Consider the following 19,889-nt stretch of genomic DNA (forward strand, 5'->3'; position numbering starts at 1 on the left):
TCACTTTACTCACATTTATCCCACTTTACCCCAATGGCACGGTTTCTCTAAAAGCAAAAATTTATATACTTAGTTATGATTGGCTGGAAACTTAAGGGGATTGAATCGGTGCCTAAAAAGAAGGTTTATTCATAAAAACTTGTTCGGTTCAGTTTGCACATCAAATAAAAAAGATATTGCAATTACTTTAAAAAAAATTTACGTATCCTGCTTCTCCCCACTCTCCCCTACACTCACTGCGTCTATACCTATATCAGTCGATGTATGTAAATAATAAAAATCAATGTAACTTTTAATATACAACAATAATAAAAACTTTCAATAAAAAATAGTTAAAAACGTTACAAAAAATTATACTAAGTGAAGGACTCGATCTCAGATCACCGTGGGTGATGAATCAATGAGAAACCACAATGCTGAACGTATAATGTGAAGACGAAATTCTTTTTTAAGTTTTTCTAAATAAAACTTTCAAAATCAATTAAAAATATTTACAGCCGTGACTTAAAATAAACCAATCAAACTTTATTACCATGACAGTGGGCCAGAATTCACTTTTACTGGAAAAAATAATTAACTAATTTAATATTAGGGCTATATTGACTAAAATTAAGATGAGTAATAATATGATGTCTGCGTTTCTTATGAAGGTGTTATTTTTCTAATTCGTTGCTATGGATAAGAAATTTCGGATAGCAAAAATCTAGTTTTGGTATTTGCAGATATTTTTACAAGTGCTATGTTCACCAAATTTTACTTAAGTAGCAACATGAGGTCGCGCTTTTAAAAAAAGTTTTCTAGTTGCTATGGATACCTAAAATTGCTTAGCAAAAACTAATTTTTATTAGTTGCATAAGTTTTATTTGTGCTATGTACACTATTTTGCGCGTGTTTTAATAGGCCGGGTGAATAAAAGAGAGCAATTGGTTTTTACTCAGTATTTGTCAGCTTTAAAATAATAAGAATTTAGAATAAAAAATTTACGAATTTTTCTTAAGTTTTTATTCATGTAAAGTTGAGCAATTACTGAGTAAATTGCTTAACTTTACGTGGAAAAAAATTTGACCGAAACTGCTGAAGCTTTTACTTGCATAAAGCTGACCAATTACTGAGTAAAAGCAATTGCTCATTTTTATTCACCCGACCTATTATGAGATCCTCGCTTTGATCCTCACTCGTGGAAAGCAAAACTTATTTAAGTTTAATATAATAACTAGTTTTTTTACACGTGCTGATACACATTGCTAGATAAACTTGTTTTCCTGTAAAAAAAATTATATTCTAGCTTAATTAATTGGCAGATTTTACGAGCGTCTGGAGAATTTTAAAAATTTGTATGGGTATATTGCTCCCATGCATTCACAATCACCAAAAATCATTGACAAATCATTGAAAAATCATGCTACAAGTAGTACAAGCTTAGCAAAAAATAACTCATGAGAATTTGAAGCTGACAAAGTTGCAACTTTTCTTTTTTATTTGTTTTTAACGATGATTCTTTAAATGATAATGTAGGTCTGCCGAGTTGTTTATTTTTGCTATCCTTCATTAATGTGGTTTTGAAATCATTTTTAAGCCAAGCTGAATTCTTTCTAATAAATTTTGCACCGGTTAGTTTACTTTGAATCCTACTCTTATCATAATCAAAATAAATAAACGAAATTGACTCTCAAACTTATCACCTTGAAACTCCAAATCTTGTTCTTTAATAAAGTTGTATACAAGTATACAGTCTTCTTTTTTATGTATTGACAAACTTTTGAGTCGAATAAATTAGTTAATCTTGTTTCTTTTGACACTCATTAAGCCTTAATAAAAACAGCATTTCAACATCTAAAATAAGTAACCACAACCAAACCAACCAAAATACATTATTAAATCCATTTTATTTGACAAGCGCTAAATTAATAAGAACAAAATTTAAATTAGGATATATATATATATATATATATATATATATATATATATATATATATATATATATATATATATATATATATATATATATATATATATACATATATGTGTGTGTGTGTATTTTTGTTCAGTAATACGTTTAGAATGAGTAGGACCGTATTATATGTCTTCCGCGTTTTTTAATATTTTGTGCAAATAAACATTTTTGAGCGCAATATTTTAGGTAAATGTTATTTATTTCCATCGCTTTTTTAAACATTTTTCTTTTTACCATTTTTTTTTTCTAATTTACATTCGCGTCTACTTCAACCACATCATTAGTATATTCATTAAAACTTTAAGTGTATATAATATTAACTCATAAATTATATTGAGTTAAAACTCAATAAAAAATTTTCGATTTTTTAATTAGGTTTTAAAATAGTGAAATTTTTGACCTTTATTAATAAAGGTTCAAAGACCTTTCAGCCTTTTAGTGAACCTTAAAGTTCACTCTTTTATAGAGCAAATAGAAATATATTTTACTGGTAAATATATTGACAATGTAAGAAAATGAAAACAAGATGTTTTTTTCATTGTTATCTGTTCTTAGAACAAACTAAAGTATTATTGAAAATTGTTATATTTTAAATTAGGTAATAAAATAATTTATATTTAGTTTGCATTAGGATTTTTTTTATATGTTTCATGTATATGTGTGTGTGTGTGTGTGTGTGTGTGTGTGTGTGTGTGTGTGTGTGTGTGTGTGTGTGTGTGTGTGTGTGTGTGTATACATATATACATGAAACCTATATTGTTATATCATAAAAGTTATATGTTATATTATAACATGCATATGGTAGTGTCACAGTTATTGGCATGACTCAATTACTGGCACTTTTCATTTTCTATAAAAAAAAATTATATCTATATTGAGTTTAAAAGTGATAATTAATTTTTGTTTTACAATAAAAACTTCTTGTGTTATTCTTTTTTTAAATTTGGGTGCCAATAATTTTGACAACAACTCAAACATTGGCACAACAATATTTCAAATGGATATGTTCATAACTCTTAAAATACAATATTTTTTTAACTTTTGTTGCACCATTTATTTTTAATATTAGTATTAATTATATTTAAGTCATTATTAACAGTAAGTCTGTGAGTTACATTGAGTTCTATAATTTCTTTTTCAGTCTAAAGTACAAAAACTATTTCTTGCTTTTTTCATGACTGGAACAGTTATTTGAATAATAGCTTTCATTGCCATGGCAGAAAATTTTTCACTTGTAATGGCAGCTCCGGTGTGGCTCATTCTGTAAATCTGCATTTCACGTGCCCAGTAACCTTGAAGTGAGTTCATAACGCCAATATCAGCAGGTTGCTGCACGTTTGTAGCATTTGGGTACAAGCAGTATAGTACGATTTTGCCTCTTCACAATACTTAGATGCACCATAGCTCAGGTGACTGGAATGACCATCAACAAAAAGAACAATTTTTTGATTATTGTCTTTTATATTAAGCTAGCCTTTACCAACCAAATACCTTTTAAACTCTTTCAAATAATACAGGAAAGTTTCCCCCTTCATCCACCCACAAGAGCTTCTCTGGACTATCATTTCAAGGGGAACACATTGCTGAAGACTTTTAGATTTTTAAAATTACCATAGGAGGAGCCATTTCTCCTGCAGCCGAAAAATGTGGTGGAGGAGGAGCCATTTCTCCTGCAGCCGAGTGCTGTGGTTTATACCCATTTAACCCAGATAATTTGAACATGCTACTTTCAACTTATCAAAAAGCTCCACAGCCTGTTTTCACATATGATGTGGGTAAAAAACTGGCATTAAAAGGGCTAGAGAAAAACTTGTCAGAAGCTGAACTAAAGCAATTTAAAATTTGGAACAAAGACGCTACAAACTGTTCACAACACTAGTGCAGGTTATATGAAATATGGAGAGACATGGTTGCAGAAGTAAGACTACCAGCAAAAAATTTTTATAGCTCAGGTAGATATTCTTATACTATTAAATTTCTTTGCTATTTTAGTTTCATTTAAATAAAGTATTAAAGATAAATGGATGTTTCAAGCTAACCATTAAGTGATTTTTTTTCCCCAGCAACTTCACCAGTCATAGATTTTTTTATTAGTCCAGGATTTCTCAACAATCAGCCAATGGTGAACTCTGAGAACAAAATTAATGAACCTGTAAAATTAATAAACCTGTAATTAAACGAAAGAAACGTTTCTCTATCTACACAAGAGCATTGAGAAACGCTAACAAATAAAGTCAATGGATCCATAGAAGATGAAAATTGAATTTGTTATGTGTGCAAGGCGATTTATGAAGAGGAAATAAGATCAAAGTTGTGACTGAACTGTGATTCATGTAATCATGCTGTGCACTTAAGCTGTATATCTGAGGACCACAAAAATCTGACAAATATAAAAAAACTTATTAAAAGACAGAACTTTCTTTTTGTGTGTCAAGAGTGCAGTTAAATAGAAATATAATTTTATTTTTTTAGATTCTCTTCAATTTCGTGGTTTTTGTTGATAAATTACAACATTTATTATATATATATGTATTTAATATACTATAATTATAATATATAATATACTTGTAGTTATTTTACAAACATAAAACAAAATTTAAAAACTAAAAAAAAATTGATCATTAGGTTCTCTAGATCTGGATTAAAAATGATGCCAATAATTGAGTCGTGCGCGCCAATAATTGAGTCAAAGTGCCAATAACTTGGGACAACGTATCAACTTACTCTTAATGTTAATATCTTCTAAATTTTTTCCACCATTGCGGAATTAATTTTGTAATGTCTTTTACAAGGTAAAAGACATTACTTTTAATTCCTCCCATAAAAATCCTATAGGAGAGAGATCTAGTGATTGGGGAGGCTAAGTCATTTTATTTAATATTTTATCGTTTTCGAAACTAGTCAAATAACTTAAACAAGTTTTTGAAAAATTTTGTTTTAAATTTAAGCTTCAAGTCATTTTCTTTTGAAAAAATGAATGTATAGCTTCTCATTACCCATCTTTTTTTTTTTTTTAATTATTCACCTCCCCAAGGCCGAGAGGGCCACTACAGTTTAGGAGACTGCTATTTGTGGTTACAACCCTCTTTCAACTCTGTAACTCCGAAACACGAACCTCGACGAACAAGGCCGCTGCGCGGAGAAACAAGTTGAGCGCGGTACCACAAGGGACGTGGTGGGGATCGAATTCGGAAATTCTTGCTTATGAGGTGAGCGCTCTACCACTACACCACCGTTATCTTTCCGAAGGTGTAGCATAATTTTTTAAATGTACAAGTAAACTACTTTTGTCATTACTCCCTCTATTTTCACAAAGTCTTCTGCGGCATTTCAACCAAAACAGCCCCATACCTTAAACTACATCCACCGTGTTTTACAGTCAACAATACACATTATTTTATCATAAATTCAACAATTTTTTATTCCAGACAAACAATTTTATCTTGAAACCAAAGATTCAAAACTTTGACACGTCGGTCTGCGTTTATAGTCATTGATGGTCCATTTTTTATGTAGTTTTGCCAACTTTAGCATTTTTATTATTCTTATGGTTTTTATCAAAGCATTTTAACCAAAATACTTTTAAATTATGTAACAGTGCAAAAATAAAAATAAAAAATAATTTAATAAAAAATAACATTTTTACAAAAATAATGCCATTCGAATAATTATGAATGGTAGTGTATATATATATATATATATATATATATATATATATATATATATATATATATATATATATATATATATATATATATATATATATATATATATATATATATATATATATATATATATATATATTAACACACATATATACAGTATCAACATAATGTCAGTTTGTCCAATTCTCATTCTTTATTAGACCTCGCAATTTGTAAGATAAATGCTGGGACAGTCTATGATATTTTGAAATTCAACCTGATGTGGAAATAAAAAAAGAAAAATATATAGAGTACTCAGCCTTTAATTATGATATAAAAAAATATTAATAAAATGAATTCTTTTGTTTAATAATGCTTATCAAAAACATATGTTGAATGCTCTGTAGGTTCAAGATTTTACCTTTAATAACTTCTCATTGGTTTTTTTTAAAAAAAACCAATGAGAAGTTATTTCTAGCAACACAACAGTATTTTCAAGTAATTTATGTTTTAATGACAAGATTATGTTTTGACGACAAGATGTTTATAATGGTACATTTTAAAGTAAAATATATATTATTAAGTTATCGACTTACACAAATATTTTTATATATTTCATTTATAGATACATATTTGGTTGAATAAAACATAAAGACAAATAAAATATTTTGGTTGAAATTTTCTACTAACCTCTATTTCCTATTAGCCCATTACTACATAAATGCAGTTATAGAAGTCAGGTATATTCGACACGGCTCTAATTATAAAATACATATACATTTTATTTTAAGGAAATGTGATGAACATTTGAAATCAGCATGATTTTTATAATTATTTATATTTTATAGATATTTTTTTCACATTTTCTCACACTTATATTTCAATTTTTAGATTTTCTTGAAAAATTAAAATTTTTATAGCTATGAAAAAATGAAAAATGAAAAATGAAAAGCTTTTCAACGTTCTAAAATTATGGTAAGTTGAATAAGCTTTTTTATTGTAAAATTGGATAAGTTATTAAGTTGTTGAATTATATTAATATTTTTGTAAATTTCATTATAGTTACAGTTATGGTCGAATAAAAGAATAATTAAATCAAATAAAAGTTATGGTCAATCGTATATATTATGTTAAATACAATTACGGTAGAATAAAAGATTATTCGGATCGAATAAAAGACAAATGGAATAATAAAAGCGGAACTGTTAGCTGGTGATGCTATTGTATCATAAATGCAGTTATTGAAGGTATATTCAACACACCTCTAATTAAGATATACGTATACTTTTTTTTTTATAGGAAACACAATGAACACTTATTAGAACACAATGAACACTTATTAGAACACAATGAACACTTATTAGAACACAATGAACACTTATTAGAATACAATGAACACTTATTAGAACACAATGAACACTTATTAGAACACAATGAACACTTATTAGAACACAATGAACACTTATTAGAACACTATGAACACTTATTAGAACACTATGAACACTTATTAGAACACAATGAACACTTATTAGAACACAATGAACACTTATTAGAACACAATGAACACTTATTAGAACACAATGAATGTCGAAAACAATAGCGTTAGCTTTTTTACATCTTTCTAATGCACGATAAAACTTCTCGGTTATACAACATTTATACAAGCTAACACTTCTTTATTTGTTATTTTTATAATTGTTTTACCAGTGTCTTTATTGCTCGGCAGCTGTATTCACATCTCTCCGTTAAGCTTAACGGAGCTTTTGTCTAAAATTTCATTACAATATTTCTAAGTAAAGAAACGACGAAAATTTCTATAAATTCGTTTAAATCTAATACCAAAATAAAACATTTATGTTTAAAAAATTATATTTTTAAAGAATTTTTTTATTAATGTAGTTAATAATAAGTTTTTGACTAACGCTCCGTTAAGTTTATCGGAGAGATGAGAATACGGCCCCAGGCAACAACTTAAATTAGTTACACTATAATGTACTACCATAGTGTATGTGTGGTAGAGCTGAGTTTAATATTGAATATATTTTTGATGCCTTTCCAGTTTGCTTTTATATTTTTGATATTATCATTGAAGTATCTATTGTAATAATTTTTTTTTAGATTCTTTAAGTTTAGATTGGAATATGTTACGGAAGTTTTTATACTCAAGACTTTTTGAGATTATCTAATATCCATGGTTTAACCTTAAATTTAGTATCTTTTTTAGTAACTTTTCGAAAAGGTGCGTGTTTATCTAGTAGTATATTTATATTATCAAATGTATTTTTAAGCATGAGAGTGCAGCCATTTGAATTTATATTTTGAAACTTAATAATATTAAAATCTTTTCTAAATGAATCCTTATCAAATAATTTCCAGTTTCATTCCTGAGTAAATGGCTTTGTATTAGGTGGTGTTTTTAAAATATTATTAGCTATTAAGAATTGGGAAAGGTGATCACTTATTGAGGAAGTATGGTTGTTTGCTCTAAAATCATTTGATTTGAGATAAGAGAACATATTATCAATTAGTGTTTTTGATGTACAGCTTATTCGGGTAGGATGAATAAGTCTAGAAAATGTTTAGAAAGTCCTAGTCACTTTTTAATAAGTTAATGTTTTTTTAGTTTTTTCTATATATATTTTGCCGTTTGACAATAATTACAATAACAAAATATATATAGTAGAAAATCCTTTAACAAAAATGTTTCCTTTAACGCTGTGTTTCATCAATAAACTCATCAGAAATGCTGATCAGAGTTTCTGATGAGTCTTTATTATATATATATATATATATATATATATATATATATATATATATATATATATATATATATATATACATATATATATATATACATATATACATATATACATATATATATATACATATATATATACATATATACATATATATACATATATATATATATATATATATATATATATATATATATATATATATATATATATATATATATATATAACATATATATATACATATATATATATATATATATAAATGTATATAAATGTATATGTACATATGTGTAAATATATGTATATATATGTACATGTTTATATAAATATATATGTATATATATATATATATATGAATATATATATTTAAATATACACATATATATATATACACATATATACATATATATATATATATATATATATATATAATATATACATATATATATACATATATATATATATATATAAATGTATATAAATGTATATGTACATATGTGTAAATATATGTATATATATGTACATGTTTATATAAATATATATGTATATATATATATATATATGAATATATATATTTAAATATACACATATATATATATACACATATATACATATATATATATATATATATATATATATATATACATACAATGGACACTCATTACTCCTTCTTCCACGCATACACTGTACTCTTAACCCATTAGTATACACATTGGCAACAGTTAAAAAATTAAAAAAAATTGTAAAGATTTTTTTTATTTTGAAGTTTACTTATAATAACCTAATGAAATAATGGCTTTTATTCAATCTATTCAACTCTTTATTCAACTTTTCTTTGGTTACTGATTTTTAAAGAATTTTTTGGTTCTTCCGTGACACTAAACGCACATTTTGAAGGTGATCTTCATCTCTTGTTTTGAACAATTAAATTCCTCTGGAATATTGTACTTCATTATTCGATTCAATATTTCTTTTGTTCTGTAGATAAATTATCTAGCTGAGTTACGCTCATTGAGTCCTCTTTATGACGTCTTCTTGGATTATCATTTACTACTGACCTTTCATGGAAACCATATATACAATCGACTAAATTAGTATCTACTAAGGTTGCTTCTCTTTATCGTGCTCGCCATTTTCTTTCTCCTGATTCCATTCTCTACCTCTACAAATCTCTTATTTGTCCCTGTATGGAATACTGTTGTCATATTTGGGCTGGTTCTTCTAATGATGCTCTTCTTCTAGACAAGGTCCAAAAAAACATTGGAAACATAGTTGAACCCCCTCTATTTGCTAAGCTTGAGCTTATTTCCCATCGTCATAAAGTTGCATCTCTTTCTCTTTTCTACAAATACTATCATGGCCGCTGCTCAGAGGAGCTTTCATATCTAGTTCCATCAACTAAAACTCAATCTCGCTTGACTTGTCATTCATCAAAGTCTCATTCTTTTGCTGTATCTGTCCCTGCATGCTCCAAAAACATTTATTTGTCTTTTTCTTGGCACTTCAGTCCTTCGGAACTCTCTCCCATCTTCATGTTTTCTGGATTCGACCTTCAACTTTTTAATTCTTCTGTCAACCACTTTCTTGCTCTATAACTCTATTCTTTTTTTCTAGTGAAATAATTTTATATGGTTTTTCTGCCGTTCTTTAAGCAATCATTACGTTTTTTTACTACTAAAAATTTCAATATAGATATAAAGGTAAAGCTTGTTTATTTACAGTTTTAATAAAAGCTATTACTAATTTTTCTTTGGATGTTATGAATTGTAAATTCATGGCATCGATACTTTACAAAAGTTTTTTATTCCTGTGGTTTTTTGTCTATAGAATTAGTTTTTTGTCAAAGAATGGCTTTAAATATCAATGGAACATTTAATCGTGTGACCTCTGCTAATGCTTCTTCTACTGAAGATAATCACTAGTTTTGATTTTATTGTTGCACTGTGTATAACATGTTTTTAACATAACTTTTTATTACACGCATGTGGAAGCAAGTAATAATGATTTTTTATATAGTTTAAATCTTATTCAAATCTTATTCAAGCATTAAAAGATTTTGTCTCTATTCTTAAAAATATTATTAACAAACATCTTCAAATATGCTTTGAACAAGCCTAAAAATTGCATTTCAAATTATTTTAAGTTGGTTATCACTGTTCCTTTGCTAGACCATCTGAGTACTAAGCTTAACACGATGTTCGATGATACAACTTTAAAGTGTTATAAAACACCTGCCGTTTTGTTTCTTTGCTCTAATCTTTAGTTTCTTCAAAAAACAATTGCAGAAATTCAGTGTTCTTGTTATACTAATTGGAAAGACCACATCATATCTTTAAGTGCCTTTTATTTAATCAAAGCTTTATTGGGATTATTTATTATTGCCAAACCAAAGGCTTTATCACATGAGTTTCACCTGAGGGAAGTAGAGTTGAAATTTACTTAATTTGAAATTTAAAAAATTCAGCCAGTTAATTTCACTTAACTGGCTGAATTTTTTGAAGAGTGAGAGGTGAGACTTGTGTGATAAAGCCTTTGGTTTCAATTCAAAAAATATTAAAAAAATATTTTTTTGAATTGAAACCAAAGGTTTTATTTCAAAAAATTTTTTTTTTGAATTAAAGCCTTTGGTTTAAATTTGGTATAAAAAAAAAGAAGGGGTAAGAGGGGGACAGGGGTAATACAAGGAATTCAGAGACACTGGGTCATGTGGTCATGTTGGTCAACCATCAAAATTCATTCAACAATCAATAATCATTGAAATAGGCCATCAACCACCATAAATTCAACATTACGTCGTATGTAAAAAAAAAAAAAGGAAAAAAAAAAAAGATGTAATATTTGTTAAAAGGTAGACCACTTAAATTAATGCCACTAATCAAATCCCAATTTTCAAATAGTAATGCATATTATATTTTATGGATAATTATTATTATACAATTCAATTTCCAAGTTGATAACTTTTTGTGGAATTTTAATGGTTTGTAAAGTTATTAAAAAATTCTTTATATCTTCATTTGAAAATTGGAAACTTTATTGATAAAGTTAATCCTTCCGTTAAAATATTGCTAATATATTTTTAAACTTTTAGACTTTTTTATTAACAATATTAATACTTTACCTTATTTAATGTGATGAGTTTAAATAATTTATTGGTTTTGACATTTGTAAACAATAAATAGAAAAGAAAGTTTTAAATAAAAATAACATTCTAGCTAGCGCACTGCTTTGAATCAGCGACGGAAACGCGGCGTTAATAAAATCGGCGTTAATAAAATCAAGCGATTTTATTAATATACGATAGACATTAATCGAAATTTTATTGGGTAATCCTGCAGTTAAGTGGCATAAATGAAATTCATTTTAGTGCTCTCGTTCGTAGAGAATTTAAAAGCATCTTAAAACATTTATTGCAAATATTAGTATTATTAATGTAAACTTTATCTTTGTCAATAATAATAACAATTATTAATATATAAATTATCATTATTATTATTATGAATCATAATTGTTTGTTTTTTTATTATTAAAATGCTATTTACACTCTCCAACGTTTTGTAAAAATAAAAAGTTAAATTAATTTAGCCCAATTAACTGCAGGATTACCTCTAATTGATATAAAACAAAAATAATTCATATTTTCAACAAAACTTTATTATTATTTCATTAATCACTTACTATAAATTTTGATACAAGGTAAAAGTAAAATTAATAAATAGTTTAAAATGTTCTAATGGTGTTATAACTTATATTTTTAATAAATGTTCTAATGGTGTTATAACTTATATTTTTAATAAATGTTCTAATGGTGTTATAACTTATATTGTTAATAAATGTTCTAATGGTGTTATAACTTATATTTTTAATAAATGTCGTTGTAGTTCATATTTTCAATAAATTTTGCAAAGACGTTATAATTTATTTGTAACTTATAAGTTACTAAAATGTTTACATAAACACAAACAACATTAAAATAAACTACTAACATATAATGTCATCTACAAAATTTTATTGCACAGGCAATAAAATTTTGTAGATGATATATATAATATAGGGGAAAAGGGCTTTCCCCTATATTATAATATAATATAGGGGAAAGGCGCCTATGATGGCATACTTAACTTTGAAGCTTCATTATTCAGTATCCTGAAGACCAATAATAAAAGTTTTGATATGGATACATTCCTTGTTGCATCTAGAACAATAATTACCCTGGGAGTTTTCATCAGTTTTTTTTTTTATAAGTTATTCTTATTGTAAAAAAAAGCACAAGTATGCCATCATAGGCAACCACTGCTCCTATGATGGCATAGGGGAGGATGGGGCTAGTTAGGATCGAGGGTAACTTAATGATTTCATTTAACCTTAGAGTCTTCCCTCAGAAAATCCAGAAATTACTCGAAACCATCCTAATTTACCATTTCATGCTACACACCAGCATTGTAAAATTTTGCGCATGCGCATAGGATATATTGCGCTTTACGTATTGGAGCATCGCTTTCTTTTAACTTTACTTAAAAATAAGTTTTTTTTATTAAAAAAAAAAGGTTTTCCCAACTCGTCAATATTTCAACACTCCCAACTCGTCAGTATGCCATTATGGGTAAAAGTCATCATTTTCATTAAAACAAGCTGTGTCTGCTTTGTTCAAAAGATAAAATTAAAGTAACAATTCCACTAAATGCACAAAACTTGAATATAAAATGCATGAAAATTTCATTTCTGCACAGTTAATAAAAAAATCACAATCTTAAATATATGAAGGAAATAAAACTACAACAGCACATCCCAAAATCGATTTTTGTTGATTATAAAAACAATACTTGTGCACAAGGGACGTTTTTTTCACTAAAACTAATGTAAAGTCAGTATAGTCATGTAGGTCTAATCATTTTTTTACCAAAACCAATTTTAATGGAAATATGACCGGTATGCCATCATAGGCGCTATGCCATCATAGGCGCCTTTCCTCTACAGTTTTATTCAATTCTAATTTTTAGTTCTTATAAATTACCCAAATTATCATACTTGCATATGATAAAAAAGTTTTTCCAATAAAAATATCAAGCAAGTATAAAATAATAATAACAAATATAATATATAAAGATGTATTTAAAAAAAATACTGAATAACCTTTAGGATCACCTTTAACATTCTTAAACCTCTTTTCGTTTATTGCTAGAACAAATTTGCTACAAATTAAACTGAGCCATAAAAAAGACGAAATTTTTCAGCTACGAATCAAAATGAATCATAAAATTGATTACAAGCCACTCGCTTCAATTCTGAATAACACGAAGTAGCAATAGGGAGATAAAGATAGTTTAGCTCATTAAAATTTATTTTCCAGATAGTATAAACCTTGTTATTATTTGATCTATTTTGATGACATTATCTATATTATTTGATATATTGAATATTTGAGATTTACAACACTTATTAAAGTTATGCAAGTGAAAATTTGAATTAATAGATGACACAAAATTAACTGAATTGTAGATTTGGTTCTTGAAATAATCAGCCGCCCCTCCAGATAATTGATTAATAACAACCAAACCAATTGAGCAATAAATTCGCATTTATCTTAATTAAGATACAAATAATCATTACAAAAAATCAATTAACAAAAAAATTTATCCTAATAGCTTGATATCTTAAGATGTCAAGCTATTAACATGAATTTTTTTTATGTTGTAGCTTCAAAACCAAAAGGTTTGGGGCTCTAAAGCTCTATTCTTAGGTTTTTACTTTTTCTTATAATTGTTAATAATCTCTAAAGAGCGTCCAATATTTCAACAATAATGTTTGCTGACGACAGTTATTTTTTCATCTCAGGAAAAGATATACCGCAACCCTTCGTTGCGGAAGTGAACATGAGTTAGAGAGTCTAGTTAAAAGAGAGAATTAATAGAGAGTCTAACTCATTTTTCAATTGAACAATGAGTTAGACTCTTTATTAATTCTAAAAAAAACAAAGTTTTCTTTATTCCGTCTTTTCAATAAAGCAAAAAAAATCCTTTTCCGAAACTGTTACTGAATAGTTATATAAAACAAAGAAATGGTGACAAAACTTCTTGGTTATTAACGGTAATAGTACCTGGAACAAACGTATTGCCTATATTGGCAACAAAATATCATAAAGTATTGGAACCCTATATCAATCAAGGGATCTTTTAAATAAACATCATCTAAAACAAATAGAGTAAAAGCGGGTAGAATTAAATAGAGGATAGAACGATTTGATAAACTGTTTATTTTTTGCTCCTATTTATTTGTAAACATTTTGCAAGTATTTTTTGATTATGTTGTGGAAAATCTTTTTCTGAATAAGATAAGATCAAATTTTAATACAAAATAAATAATTTTTTCTACGAATAGCCCAATTTTCATTTTTTTGAACAGTGGGCATAAAACTCTCGGAAAATTTGCTGACATTGAACTTAAAACGTATCCTTGTATAACTTTTTACGCCGGTCAAGAATCTTTTTTCAAAATTAAATTTGCTATTTCCAGTAAAAGGTTATGAGTAAAAAACGGAAACGGTGAACAATGAGGTTGAATGAAATACGCCAATTATTCGGTGTTTATTGCCATGTCAAAAGACTTAGGTACAAATTACTTTACAAGTTTTGTTTAGAGACAAAGTTCAACAATTTGTCAAAAGAATGCTATAGTAAACTGCAAACAAAAAGTAATAGCCCTGATTAAAGTTTTTACACCCACGCAAATAGTCACTAGATTTAAAAAATACTGGTTCATTTCCGCTCAACATCAAGAAAATCGATCAATCTAAGTTAGAAACTGCTAATACGTTTAAAACACTTTCATCTCAACCTGAGCTTTTTTCATCTCAACCACCAGAATCTATGCCAGTGCCACCATCATTAGCACCACTAGCTACACCATTTAAGCCACTGCCTTCGGAATCTACATCAACAACAGCTAGCATCAGCATACGTCGTGCAACACTAACTCAAAAGTCAAATCAATAGTCAAATTGCCTGCAACTAACTTTCGATATAACTCCAGATATTCAAAAAGAAATTAAAAGAAAAAGTTGAAAAACGATTGCATTTGGCCCAGTTGCTTGCCGCAGTTTTGCATCAAATGTTTCGCATCAAATACGTTGTTACAAAAAAACGAAAAATGTAGACGTGCCAAGATGCGAAGGAGAGTGTCTCAATAAATATGAAATACTCAAAAGATTGAAATATGTTGACAGCAAAAAAGCAGCAAAGCAAGCTAGAAAACAACGTAAGCTTGACTTTGATGATGAGCACCAGGTAAATCAATCAGTAACCTTGTAACAGCGACTCTAACAACAACAACTCTAGCAGCAGTTAACTAAGTCAAATGTAAAAAGTGACGTAATGTTTTGAGCGAAGCTTCAACAAGTAAAAATAGTGAATGGTATCTGTGCAAAATTCAAAATACAAGGTTTGACTTCGTCAAACATGCATTCTAAAGCAATATATATAAGGCACCGAGTTTTATTGCACCAAAAAGTGCAGCACAAGTGACAACTTAATTCAACCTCTAGAATCTCTTAAATACTCTACATCATCACATAGATGAAAATATTTTCTTTACTAATTGGTTGTTTTTTTTAATTGTTATTATTGGTTGCATTTTTTAAGTTTCTTTTAATTATCCTTCATTTTCCATACTTCATTCTCCCCTAATATGAGGGTAGAATGAAATAGTTTTTTTTTTTTCTAATTAAATAAAATTTCTTAAAAAACTATTTTTGATTTTTTAAAAATGATTTGATATCTATTTATTTAAAAATGATTTGATATCTAAATACATCTCAAAATTCCCTACAACTTAAAAGGAATTAAATATTTTCTTCCCATAAAAAAAAAAATTCAAACTTATAACTATTTCCTTTTACCCGCTTTTACTCTGTATTTCAACTAAATACAAAGATATTGATATTTGCCCAACAAAAATTTGATTGTATAAATCAATAAGATGCTTAACGCGTTCCTTTCTGACCGCGTTTCTGATGGTGTGCTCACTCACTGAGAGCTCTCTAACCATTTTAATCATTGACCTTACTGACTTCCAAGAAGTTCAAACCTTGATTGCATTAATTAAGTGAGGAGTTTGAACTGACCTTTTTAAACCACTGCTAAACTTTCTCTTAACACAACCAAATATTTAAAAACGCTTGATCACAGTGTAAATATGGTGGTATAAATATATACTTTGCGCACAACCAATAAGTGTTTTTAACAACAATAAACTTAATATAAATAAAATTTTAAGTACAAAAACCCCATGCTATATAAAGTAATATGTTACTACATATTTTTACGAATGGCACTGCAAAACAACTCTGGACTCCAGTTATAATATCCTAGGAAATTATGACCGTAAATTATGCATATTAGACGGTGCAACTATCTTATAAATCACTACGTTCCTCATCAGTACGAATTTAGAATGGGTCACTCGACAGAACATGCATTAGTTAAATTAGTTAAGGAAATTTTAAATAGGTTTAAAGTAATTAATATACTCTTGGGGTTTTCATTCTCTCAAAAGTTTTTTAATTGTAGATTTTCTTATTTATAAGCTTAAAAATTATGGAGTAAAAAATATTAACTTTAAACGGTATGGTTTCTATTTAATTGTAAGCAATGTGTATCTTATGAAAAAATTTACACCCGTTTCAAAAACCTCGCTTGAGACATTCCCCACTTGAGGCATTCACGACTTTTACATACCGTCGAGAAAATTTTTTTTCAAAAAGCAAATTATACATCAACTAATTCAAATCTATAAATAGATAAAAACAAGCAATCCAGCTTACAGGTGCAATCAAGCTTACAGCTTTACAATCCACCTTAAGGTGGTACATACCTTAAAAAATTATTTCATAAAATACTTGTGTTTAATAACATCTTTTAGATTTATAATGTCAAAAACTTTATTACAAAATAAAAAAACAAAAAAAACATAAAAATTAGTAAAAAAATAAATAATAAATACTAATATACTAATAAACACTAGTTTAAAAATATACTAAAATATACTAACAAACGCTAGTCTTTGCTTTGAGAACTTGTAGTGCTAGATATTTATGAATTAAATGTTTGTAATATTCTTATATTCATATTTAGATTAGAAATTAAATTTTGCCAAATATTATTGAAGAATTTTTCTATAGATCATTTATATCAAACAAAGCATTCATCGCATAATTACCAAAAAATTTATTAAAACAATCTGAATTTTTGATCACATACCCAGTGGGCATGCGTCATCTGGGGTACGTCCGTCGGACATTTCAAGGACATCCAAAGGACGTCTCCCGGACAACGCATGCCCACTGGGTATTGAGAACCATACTTACGGAACTCATTTCTTCAAAGTAGAAAAACTATAAGTTCAATTCAAACTTTCAAAAGTATTTTAAAAACATTTACTTTATCATCACCTATCTCAACCTATCTTGTTTTTAAAAAACAGTTACTTTATTACACCAGTTATCTCAAATTCTCTTTTATTTTTAAAAACAAAATTCTTTTCTTTGCTGGCTCACAATCATATGCACTGGGTACCCAGGGCTAACGACGCGGGGGGGGGGAGGGGATGAGGAGGGGCACATGTCTCTCACCTCCAACCCTGCTTCTTGAGGACCTAATAAAAATCAATTTTACTTTTTAGACTTAAGATTTACAGTTCAACAAACAACAACTATACTATTGCTACATCAACTATGCATTATTAAACATCAACTATGCAAATACTGTTGAGAATACCAGTAACAAAAAAAAACCTTATCCCTTTATCATCATCAGAAACGTGCGACTCACGCAATAAATTTTGAAAACCTTTTTATGCCCTCTAAGCCGCTACTTAAAGAAATGAAAGCCTTAAATAGTTGCTTAATAAACGTATATCACACTTTATGCTTTAAATTTAAATGTATCGAAAATTCATCTTCTTGTGTATTCAAAAATCTTTGTATAATAAAACCTAAAAATAAATATAATTTACGTACTGACAGCTATGACAATCCCCCTTATTGCCAAAATAAATATGATCAGTTGTATTTCTTATCGTGGTCCGTATCTCTGAAATAAGATAATTATACTTGATACTGTTTTTTCTATTCATTTGACTTATACTTCCTTTAAACAAAAGTTAAAGGAAAGCGTTATTAACATATGAGAAAATGATAAAGATATCAACTTATAATGATTTCTCCTTAATTTTTTTTAAAACTTATTAATGTTAACTAAGTGTAATATATAGAACTTTGTAAAAACTGTAAAACTATTTAATTATTGCTGAAAATTATAAATTTTTTTATAAATTTATAAATTAAATTTATGAAAATCTTTTTAGTTGATAAGCTAGTTAGAAAACCTTTTTTTATTTTTTTATTTATTTTTTCTGAATTTTAATTCATATTTAAAATATATTTAAAGTATATTATAAATATATTTAATACTTTAGGCCAAATATAAAGTTTGCGCAAAAATTAAGTAAATTATGGTATTTTGAATAACAACCAGTTATCCAGCAAAATGAGTGTGATGTAACTAGCGAGATGAGTTAGAGAACAATACTTTTATAAGAATATAATATATTAACTTATTTAAAATATTTTTTGTTAACAAAACATTGTGAGCTAAATGCTTATAAGGTATGCGCTAAAGAATACAGAAAATAACATTAAATTTTCAAAATGGTTCAAATTGAGAAGATGAAGAGTTTCATTTGAATATTATTAAAACTAAAAGTTAACATAAACAAATATATAAAATCTAAAAATATAAAATTAACATATAATTATAAAACACAAGCTTATTAAAATAATATTTTAAATAGTTGAATATTAATATATAGTTAAAGTTATAAATTATTAAATTTATTTAAATTAAAAAACTAAAATATAAATAAATTTAATATTAAAGACCTTTTAAAGACCTTTTATAAAAATTTTTTTTCCACAAAACAATTCGCAAATGATAATAGTGTATAAAATACATCATATAATGAGGAGTAAAATTCTAAACAATAATCTGTATTGTGCATTTAAACAATATTTAAACTAGATATTTAAGAAAAAAAGAAATGACTCATCAAAACTTTTATAATCTTTGTGAGTAATTTCTATTTAAAGTCTCAAATAATAAAGAAACATTAAAGCTGCAAATAAAATTAGCAAATTTTAGCTAAAGTGTTCTATAGAACTGTGATAGGCTTGATAAAATTACTAATTATATTAATAACATCACAGATTTTAAGCATGTGGATATGAAAAAAGTTATATTGCATATATAACTCTCATCACTGTAGTCACTGTAGCCGACATGATAGAGTGCCAAATTTCAAATTATAATTTAATAAAAAATACAATATATAAAATAGTTTTTGAAACTAATAGTTCCTAAAACTAAAAACTAAAACATAATTTAACATTTTCTTTTCTGAAGACTTTATTTAACAGTTTTTATTATAACATTATTCATAGTTTATTTAACAACTATTTTAAAGTTACATTTATTATTGCTTACTTAT

At 27.1% G+C, this 19,889-nt stretch overlaps 1 long non-coding RNA gene across 2 annotated transcripts; it reads right to left on the minus strand.

Moving 5' to 3' along the window:
- Positions 1–280: 280 nt before the first annotated feature.
- On the minus strand, positions 281–18,496 carry LOC136074876 (uncharacterized). 2 transcript variants are annotated; one of them, XR_010635523.1, is made up of 3 exons: positions 18,364–18,496; positions 6,289–6,355; positions 281–458 (listed from the first exon to the last, which is right to left on the minus strand). It is a non-coding gene; the product is annotated as an uncharacterized LOC136074876 (long non-coding RNA). The 2 variants fall into 2 exon arrangements; XR_010635524.1 differs by lacking the exon at positions 281–458 and adding an exon at positions 5,761–5,875.
- Between the last annotated feature and the right edge of the window lie 1,393 nt (positions 18,497–19,889).

Source organism: Hydra vulgaris, chromosome 01 (genome assembly GCF_038396675.1).
Source record: "Hydra vulgaris chromosome 01, alternate assembly HydraT2T_AEP".
NCBI lineage: Eukaryota > Metazoa > Cnidaria > Hydrozoa > Anthoathecata > Hydridae > Hydra > Hydra vulgaris.